Raw genomic sequence first — 11297 nt, forward strand, 5'->3', positions numbered from 1 at the left:
CTTACTCTTGGAGGGTCACAGGTCAAGTCCTGTGAAATCCCACACATGTAGATACACACTCAACAAGAAGTCTGCCAAATGTCTAACAAGCCTTCAAAATACTTCATGTCATACTATCCCTAATCACATTACATGAAGTATTTTGAAGGTTTGGTCGATGTTTAACAAGACTTCTTCGTGAGTGCGTATGTACATGTGTGGGACTTCACAGAACATTACCAAATATTTGTTATAACTAACCCAAGACAGACCACAGCCTGTCGTTTCCAATGGTATCAAAATAATTATAGTGGGCAGAGCCTATTGTGGCGTGTTCTAGCATGTTCTTGTGTAACCGATGTGAAATGGCTAGCTAGTTAGCGGGGTGCGCGCTAATAGCGTTTCAATCGGTGACGTCACTCGCTCAGACCTTGAAGTAGTTGTTCCCCTTGCTCTGCAAGGGCCGTGGCTTTTGTGGCGCGATGGGTAACGATGCTTCGTGGGTGTCAGTTGTTGATGTGTGCAGAGGGTCCCTGGTTCGAGGCGAGGAGAGGGAAGGAAGCTATACTGTTACCATATTTCCGTTAGGGAACAACCTAATGTGTGCAATAACTCAATTCGCCCATGCACTCCTAAACATTGCCATTTTTTTTACACTTTGGCAAATGGTAAAGTCTACAAAACTTAGTCCACTCTGTTCGTAACAGATTTTAGTTTTGGAAACAGAAAACTGTATTGCGATCAAATGTTTAAACGAGAAAATTAGCAGAATGTCGGCCAAAATCTGTCTCGCTCCATTTTTCTCCCACTGTCAACCACTGGACTTCCTCCCATCATCATATTTGGTAGTGAGTGGAAAACGCTAACCGGATGCTTCACATTTATACATTCAGTGAAATATCCGTCTCATTGTTCACTGTGACATGAACATGACCTTCAACCCCCCCCCCCCAGCCTCAACTCTTCTTCTGCAGACATGACAACTCTCCCCACCCCCCCAATGTTAGCAGTTAGGAATGACGTAGCTAGCAAATTAGCTAGCGCTGCTAATGCTGTAGCTAAATAGCTAGCACTGCTAATGACGTAGTTAACTAGCAAGTGCTGCTAATGACATAGCTAACTAGTGTTGTTAGCTAGGGTTGCTAACGATGTATACTGAACAAAAATAGAAACACAACATGCAACAATTTCAAAGATTTTGCTGAGTTACAGTTCATATAAGGAAATTTGTGAATTGAAATAAATTCATTAGGCCCTAATCTATGGATTTCACATGACTGGGCAGGGGCTTCCCATAAAAGGGCTTTATTACAGACATAAATTCTTCTCCATCAGGGTTTTCGGTTTCGATTATAATTGTTTTACATTAAAGGAAAATCCACCCAAAACCACTCATTCCTATAATTTACATTGTACCATAAACACCAATATGTGAGAACAATATTTTTTGTGAACTAATGTTTAATTTTGTCGTTATAATAATGTTGGAAGCAATGTGAAAATCGTTGTGGAAATCTGTTGCAGCTCAAGTCGACTACAAAACCATCAATGCAATGCTCTCTATGGGTTGGCTGGCTAGCTAGCAAACATAGCTACAGACAATAATACCAAAGTCAATATCAGCATGTGAATTAGCTAGTTGTGGGGCTTGTGAAGCAAAAGCCCCTACTTCAATTTTCAACATACTTCTTATTATTGTAGTTATTATTCAACTCCTCCTACACCATTTAAACTAGAAACGCATTTCAAACTTTAAAAAGCATAGACTGGTCTGTATTGAGTTGGTGCTATTTAACTTTTTGCTATATTTTATACTTTTTAAGTGATAAATTTTTTGGGCATTTCCTCAACATTCTAAAGCTCCCCATTGTGACATCTTCACTTCCAACGTTCCATTACCTACATATGCAATAATGCAACTTTTGACACAAATCAGCTACTTTGGCCACTTTGCAACAACTTAGATAAAGAGTTAGAGCGTATGACATCTACTTTACTGCTATTCAAATCTTTGCGAGGAACCAAAATATCCCCTACGAATCTAACGATACAGCTGTTTTAGTAACTGTATTACCACATTTTCACCAAACTTTTTCCAAATAACTTCCATTTTGACCACTCCCCCAACAATTCAGACAAAACTTAAGAGGTTATGAAATCATCCTCTACTTCTCTGCTTTTCAAAACTGAAAAAGCATTAGAAATAGCTTCTACGAATCCATAGATAGAGCTGTTGTAGTAAGAAGCTAGCAGATTCCTTACTTACCAACAACAGCTGCAAATTCCAATAAAACTAAATCATGTTTTGAAGTTCACTTTCCTTGCTTTGTCTAACAACACTATCATGAATCTAGAAAATTAGTTGTGTGGGTCAAAGAGAGTGCAGGATTTATTTAGTTTAAAAGAAAAAGGGTTCTCTTGTTAGCTAGCCAAGACTACTGTTGCCTAGAAACACTTAACTCGGAGAAAACATCTTCATAGCTCGACAAATTCTCAAGCTAATGTGAATCTGTTTTGGATCGAACAGCTAGCACTAAGATTCCAAATACTTCCCCAGTTTGGAGGACCTGAAATTTTACAGTGAAGATTTCTAATGTTCACTAGTAGAGCTCTGCTACCCGAACCAAGTTCGAATGGCCCCGGCATTATACATCGGGTTAGGGCCAGGTAGGGCCTGTTTTCTCATCATTAACTAGGGTACGGGTAGGGCTCGGATATCACTAAATTGATCACTAACAGAAAATAATAATGTTCCTAGAGAGTTCTGTCAACGTTTAGAGTGATGAAAAGTAGCTAACAGCTCTCTCGTATCTCTTCAATGAGCAGAGCAGCCCAAGCAAAGCCGTTGCTATGGAAACTCACACACTCAGAGCCGCCATGAGCAGAGTGCATGCAGAGTGAGCTGCCTGCACGCAGAAAGCGATCTATTGACAGACACAGAGGAGCAACAAAAGGAGGTTATTTCAAGTTATTTCAGATTTTGGGGCAGGGGCCTTAAATTTGGCAGAAGCAATCGGGCCTTGGTAGGCAGCCTGGTCTCATAGACTAGATGTAAAATAGTCAATGTAAATCCGGTACACTGAAATTAGTATGTTATGTTTGATATGGTTAAATAAGACAGAAGGTTACTTGACGCAAAAATGAAAAGAGGGTGATTGGATGGGTTGGAGTATAACGCGAACGTCAAGCAACCCAAAGGTTTGGTGTTTAGAATCTCATCATGGACAACTTTAGCATTTTAACTAGTTAGTGACTTTTCAACGACTTACTACTTTTTAGCTACTTTGCAACTACTTAGCATGTTAGCTAACCCTTCCCCTAACCTTAACCCTATAACCTAAACTTAACCCTATCCCCTAGACAAGCTAATGTTAGCCAGCTAGCTAACGTTAGCATTAGCCACCTAGCCAACTAGCTAACATTAGCTACAACAAATTGGAATTCGTAAAATATTGTACATTTGCAAATTCTTAACATATTGTACATTTTCCAAATTCGTAACATATCATACCAATTCGTAACATACCATCCGAAATGGATGATGGACTTCCACAAATAAATACCATAAGAAACGTAACATTTCATCCTAATTGGTGTGCGCACAACTTCTGAACACAACTATTTACAACACAACTACTGAACCCTTCAACTACTGACCACAACCACACAACTAATAACAACACAATTACTGAACCACACAACTACTGATCACAACTACTGACCAAAGGTACTGACCACAACCAAACAACAACTGACCGCAAAACAACTGACCACAACCACACACTGACCACAACTACTGAACCACACAATTACTGAACCACACAACTACTGACCACAACCACACAACTACTGAACACTACTGACCACAACCAAACAGCAACTGACCGCAAAACTACTGAACACCACCAAAGAACTACTGACCACACATACTGACCACAACTACAACATTACATTTATGTCATTTAGCAGACACTCTTATCCAGAGCAACTTACAGTAGTGAATGCATACATTTCATACATTTTTTTTTTCTTTTTTTTCGTACTGGCCCCCCTTGGGAATCGAACCCACAACCCTGGCATTGCAAACACCATGCTCTACCAACTGAGCTACAGGGAAGGCAACCACACAACAACTGAACCACAACTACTGACCACAACAACAGACAAGAACTACTGACCACAAGTACTGACCACAACCGACCACTGACCACAACTACTGACCACAACAACAACACAACTAGAGACCATAACTACTGACCACAACAACACAACTACTGACCACAACCGACCACTGACCACAACTACTGACCACAACAACAACACAACTAGAGACCATAACTACTGACCACAACCAACCAACTACAGACCACAACAACTGAACCACAACTACTGACCCCAACTACTGACTCCAACTACTGACCACAACTACTGAACCACAACTACTGACCCCAACTACTGACTCCAACTACTGACCCCAACTACTGACCCCAACTACTGACTCCAACTACTGACCCCAACTACTGACCCCAACTATTGACCCCAACTACTGACTCCAACTACTGACCCCAACTACTGACCCCAACTACGGACCACAACTACTGACCCCAACTACTCAACCAAAAATGACTGAACACAACTACTGACCACAATTACTGACCACAACCACACAATTACTGACCACAACTACACAATTATTGACCACAACTACTGACCACAACAACTACCGAACACAAATACCTGGCCACAACAACTGACCAATAATTACTGACCAATAATTACTGACCACAACCACACAACTACTGACCACAACCACACCACTACTGACAACAAACTACTGACCAAATCTACTGAACCACAACGACTGACCATAACTACTGACCTAACCTACTGACCACAACTACTCACCACAACCATTTAACACCGACCACAACGACTGACCAAAACTACTGACCACTACTGACTAGGGATGGGCATTTGAAATGATTTCACTATTCAAATAATATACTAAAAAACGTTTTCTTCCACTACTACAAAAATACTTTTAAAGAGCTTTAGAAAGCCACACAACATTACTTGTAAAGTTACCATCTAGTTAGCTGTAAAAATCGCCTAAACAAACTACACTATCAATTTAGGAGTTTACAATCTCACCATGTTCAACCTGCAGATCGATGCGCCTCACAGATTGGAGTCTGTCATTTGCAAAAGCAACATGCAATGCACCCTGGACTGAAGAGGCAGACAAATAAGAGAAATTACCCTCTGTTAAATAAATAAAAATTGTTGAGGTAGGAATATTTCTGAAATATGATCAGTCCAGGGTACATTCGAGAGAAGACATCCTCCCGTGTTGTGACATCGGCCAGTATTGAAATCTGACATGTATGATAGACGTTTTCGTGATCTAAAAGTCGCATTCCTATTAACTTCCAGTGTAGTGAGAGACACTTTATCACTGTGGTACGTCATACCGGACGAATTTCTGCCTGCTTGCTTGAACGGCAATAGCTCAGATACACAAGAAAACAGTCAATGACCCAGGGAATCGATAGAACATCGCTCAAAGATGCACAAAAATAATATAATATTCAAAATGTGTGAATCTTTACTTTAAATGCACTATGCATTATGTGGGTTGAATGCTGTAAATAATTAATAAAAGTCCGATGATGGTGGTGACTGCCCCATTACTGCTTATCACTTATTAACCATAATTTATTCACATTACTTTACTTTATTAAAATATTTCAGTTGTGTATATTACATTAGTTTTCATTTGATAACTTTATTATTTCATTCCAAGTCATCATCTCATCTCTATAGAGCTGCTGTCTGACTAAATCACTATTTTAGTAGTTCTTCAAAGTAAATAAGGCATACTTTAATGACTGCTGAATACCTGCTGAATACCACCTATCAATCACTTGCATTATGTATTTTCAGGTAGAGATATCTCTTAAAGCAACAGCTACTCTCTATAGATAGTATCCATCCAATTGGCCAGAGTTTCATGTGAATATTCTAAAATCTGCATAAAAATAATATACACATTTTTCTATCAGAAATGTGTTTCCATCAAATTGACTTGTTGGAGCTAAAAGGCTATGAGTAGTGGCATAGTGCACGTGGAATTTACCTGCAACATTTTCAAAAATACAAATTAAATGGGTTTCCATCGTATTTTCTAATTCACTGACGGTTTTCACACAAAATTGTTGTTGTTACAGTATATAGTGAATGTGTTTCCTCTGGTATGTCTTCTAGCCAACACCCCAGCTAGCACAGTGGATCTGGGCCGATTCCGGCTGAGAGTCGGGGCACTCGGCTGAGAGTCAGACTCGGCCGACGTCATTTGGCCCGAGTCTTGGCCGCTTTCGGCAGTATTACTTATGGCTAGGATGCGAGGATGGAGCTCAGGCCGATTCCGGTGATAGTTATCTGGCCCAAATGTATTACTTGGGTCTCGAGCCGATTGGGGCGACTCTCTGGCTGATGATTACACTGGCTGCTTTATATAATTAACATTTCACTATTTATTTATTTTTCTCCATATTTTCCTCATTGTTTCTGTGATCAAAAAAATACAATTAACATACTGTGTAGTATTTTGATACCTTGTGCAAGGCAATTGATCAGCTTTAAAAACTTTGTGGATGTGGCCTCCCAAGTGGCTCAGTGGTCTAAGACACTGCATCATAGAACATAACTGCATTTCTACAGATGCTGGTTCTAGACACATGCCGGGAGACCCATGAGGCAACGTACAATTGGCCCAGTATTGTCTGATTTAGGGGAGGGCTTGGGCCAGGACGTCCCCGTCCCATCGCGCTGTAGCGACCCCTGTAGGCGGGCTACGCACATGCACCATCACCAGGTTTATGGGGTTTCCCCAGAGACAAAATGTTTTTTTTGTGTTTGGGTATAATTTGTATGTATAAAATGTATAATAGTAATATTTAAAATGACTAAATCGAGTAATTTTGTCTTTCATTTTGATTTCGTGCCGATTCAATCAGTTCCAGCTGGCCGATTCCTCATTGCTAGCTGGGACGCTCGCTGTTGGCTAGAGAGCACATATAGCCACTGGTGTAAAGTACTTAAGTAAAAAATACTTGAAAGTACGACTTAAGTAGTTTTTTGGGGTATCTGTACTTTACTATTTATATGTTTGACAACTTTTACTTCACTACATTCCTATGGAAAAGTATGTACTTTTTACTCCCTACATTTTCTCTGACACCCAAAAGTACTCGTTACATTTTGAATGCTTTGCAGGACAGCGAAGTTGTCTAAGTCACACACTTATCAAGTGAACATTCCTCCCTGGTCATCCCTACTGCCTCTGATCTGGAGGACTCACTAAACAGAGAACATCCCTGGTTATCCCTACTGCCTCTGATCTGGAGGACTCACTAAATAGAGAACATCCCTGGTCATGCCTACTGCCTCTGATCTGGTGGACTCACTAAACAGAGAACATCCCTGGTCATACCTACTGCCTCTGATCTGGTGGACTCACTAAACAGACAACATCCCTGGTCATCCCTACTGCCTCTGATCTGGTGGACTCACTAAACAGACAACATCCCTGGTCATCCCTACTGCCTCTGATCTGGAGGACTCACTAAACAGAGAACATCCCTGGTCATCTCTACTGCCTCTGATCTGGAGGACTCACTAAACAGAGAACATCCCTGGTCATCCCTACTGCCTCTGATCTGGAGGACTCACTAAACAGAGAACATCCCTGGTCATCCCTACTGCCTCTGATCTGGAGGACTCACTAAACAGAGAACATCCCTGGTCATCCCTACTGCCTCTGATCTGGGGGACTCACTAAACAGAGAACATCCCTGGTCATCCCTACTGCCTCTGATCTGGAGGACTCACTAAACAGACAACATCCCTGGTCATACCTACTGCCTCTGATCTGGTGGACTCACTAAACAGAGAACATCCCTGGTCATACCTACTGCCTCTGATCTGGTGGACTCACTAAACAGAGAACATCCCTGGTCATACCTAGTACCTCTGATCTGGTGGACTCACTAAACACACACTTCATTTGTAGCGGGAGGACCACACAACATGTCATCGCAAGTTTAATTCGATGAGATTGTTACACCGACATTTTTCATATAATTAATTTTACCCACACAAAAAGATCCCACTTTGTTTCGCGTATTTCGTTTTGTAGACGTTTGGAAGGTTTAAAGAAAAATGTTCTGTTTCCATCAGACCTGTCATTAAAAAAAAATGATCCGACATGTACTTTTCTCACATAAAAAAGGTTGGATGGTAACCTGGTTAATAAATATCACATGAAAGATCGCACTTCTCTCTTCCATAGCAGGCGTAAAAAACAAAGACCAAGTAGATGCGCAATGGTCATCGTAGTTAATTACCACATTTTATGCGCTAAACTATGTAGATTATTGGCTTGTGGGAAACTCCCTACTACATCGCACAGTTCAGGCTGGATCTGATTTATCTCTAGACAAACTGTGCGATGTGCACATTGAGCTCAAAGAAGAAGAAAAAAACATCGAATTCAAATCATTTAACCAACGTCGGTCAATTAATTGTTTAAAAGTTTAAAAAAATAACCGAAATGTATGTTAATTGCTCCAGCACTACAATAAAACTAATTGTTTAAACAATAACGTGCAGAAAGTGTGGCGTCACATACTTTCTCTTGGATTCATCCTTGTCGTCTGATTGATCTTGTCCCCAAGGCTCTACGGTTCAGGGTGACGCGCCATGAAACAAAATCCTAACTATATTGAGCTACTGTTCAGGCAACGCTACGTGAAAAAAAATCACAACTTTATTGTAAGTACGGTGTCCAGTAGGGGTCAGTGTTCGAAAGGAACTTGGAAAAAAGCACCGAAATCTGTGGGATAGATGACACCAATTGGTGTGGTCACCGCGTGGGGATGAATGGAGGTAGGTCGAAAAAAAGAGAGAAAGTGGAACATATGCGGAAAAGGAGAAAAGTGGAATATGTTTTGAGGGAATATGGAACGGAGGATCGTACAGAACTTTTGTGAGAGCTAAAGGAGGAAAGTGAACGGGAAGAGAGTGAGCTTGAATTAATTGTAATGGCAGGTGCAGTGATAACCACCGATAAGGAGTGTAGTAGAGGGAAGCGGTGTGGTGAAGAGGGTTTTGCGTCAAGTGCAAAAATGGAGTACGTGTTCTAGTAGCTTAGAGAAGGAACCTGACGAGAGTATGGATGTTTAAATTACCTCGACACCGGTGCCCCCGAACACTGACTCTGAACCGGTACCCCCTATATATAGCCTCCACATTGACTCTGTACCGGTACCCCCTGTATATAGTCTCCACATTGACTCTGTACCGGTACCCCCTGTATATAGCCTCCACATTGACTCTGTACCGGTACACCCTGTATATAGCCTCCACATTGACTCTACCGGTACCCCCTGTATATAGCCTCCACACTGACTCTGTACCGGTACCCCCTGTTTATAGCCTCCACATTGACTCTGTACCGGTACCCCCTGTATATAGTCTCCACATTGACTCTGTACCGGTACCCCCTGTATATAGCCTCCACATTGACTCTGTACTGTATCACCCTGTATATAGCCTCCTCATTGACTCTGTACCGGTACGCCCTGTATATAGCCTCCACATTGACTCTGTACCGATACCCCCTGCATATAGCCTCCACATTGACTCTGTACCGGTACCCCCTGTATATAGCCTCCACATTGACTCTGTACTGGTACCCCCTGTATATAGCCTCCACATTGACTCAATACCAGCTTTAAGCACCTGCTGTCAGAGCAGCTCACAGATCACTGCACCTGTACATAGCCCATCTGTAAACAGCCCATCTATCTACCTCATCCCCTTACTGTATTTATTTTATTTATCTTGCTCCTTTGCACCCCAGTATCTGTTTGCACATTCTTAATCTGCACATCTACCATTCCAGTGTTTAATTGCTATATTGTAATTACTTCGCCACCATGGCCTATTTATTGCCTTATCTCCCTTATCTTACCTCATTTGCACTCACTGTATATAGACTTTTTGTTTTCTTTTGTTCTACTGTATTATTGACTGTATGTTTTGTTTATTCCATGTGTAACTCTGTGTTGTTGTATGTCGAATTGCTATGCTTTATCTTGGCCAGGTCACAGTTGCAAATGAGAACTTGTTCTCAACTAGCCTACCTGGTTAAATAAAGGTGAAATAAAATAATAATAATAATAATAAATTGTCAGTCCTGCTGAGTTTTGATGTAGAGTCTTTGCCCAACAAGGTCGAGTTAGGAAGTGTACATTTTCGTGTGAGAACTTTTGTTCCAAAAATACTACGGTGTTTTAGGTGTGAAGTTTATTGGAATTTTGCAGCACTGTGTATGAGGGAGAATCCTAGATGTGAGAAGTGTGAACAGTTGCAGGGGGTGTTGAGTGGTAGTATTATGGCCTTTCAGACTGTTGGTTAGATAGTGTTAAATAGTGGAATGGGCGGTGGGTGTTTTAGAGAGCTAATAGTTGGCAGGGCAATTTTCAGTTTAACTAGTTTTCTTACCGTATCCAGAATGTAATGTAGTTGGGCCGTGAATGGCCTCACACACCAGTACAGTAGGTGACGGTGTATGCACCTAAAAATTGGATGCGATCCGCCAAACAAATCCTTAAAGAAGAAGAAATCAGTGTGATGACGCATTTTGCAACGTTGGAAAAAAACACAAAAAACACGTGATCAAACGAAATTTCGGAAGTCATTGATCACGTTGTAATGTTACTTTGAAACGAGCATCGGTAGATTTTGTCGGCTCAGTAATGCGCTGAAAACGGCTCCGGTATCAATAGTGTCATCACTACTGTGGGAAGCATTGGAATCAACATCGGCCAGCATCTCTGTGCAACGCTTTCGACACTGTAGATTCCATGGTCCGCCGAATTTAGGCTGTTCTGAGGGCAAAAAGGAGGTGCAACTCAATATTAGGAAGATGTTCCTAATGGTTTGTCCAGTCAGTGTAGGTGTCATTCAGTTTGTTTGTGCGTGAATGTGTGTTTTGTGCTTTATAATGTAGTGTGGGTGTTGTGTGTCCACGTGTTTATGTACTTGGGGTGTGTAATTTGTGTAGGCTAAAAGTTTGTTGACAGTCCAAGAGGGGGTGTTTGTGTAAGATTGCGGTGGTGTAGGTCTATTCCTGGGCACATGAACCCTGTCAGGCCCGAGACTGCTTTTCATTTACACTGAGGGAAAAAAGTATTTGATCCCCTGCTGATTTTATCAAATACTTTTCCCCCCTCACTGTATCTGATCGTCATTAA

General features: G+C 41.3%; 1 protein-coding gene across 1 annotated transcript in view; it reads right to left on the minus strand.

The window, feature by feature from the left end:
* Positions 1-11011, minus strand: part of mthfd2l (methylenetetrahydrofolate dehydrogenase (NADP+ dependent) 2 like) — a 41078-nt gene extending 30067 nt beyond the window's left edge. The window contains exon 1 of the mRNA XM_045695388.1: positions 10546-11011. The gene's annotated coding sequence lies outside the window, so the exon portion shown is untranslated. The remainder of the gene's footprint in view (positions 1-10545) is intronic.
* Positions 11012-11297: the final 286 nt, after the last annotated feature.

This window comes from Salmo salar, chromosome ssa15 (assembly GCF_905237065.1).
Source record: "Salmo salar chromosome ssa15, Ssal_v3.1, whole genome shotgun sequence".
Lineage (NCBI taxonomy): Eukaryota > Metazoa > Chordata > Actinopteri > Salmoniformes > Salmonidae > Salmo > Salmo salar.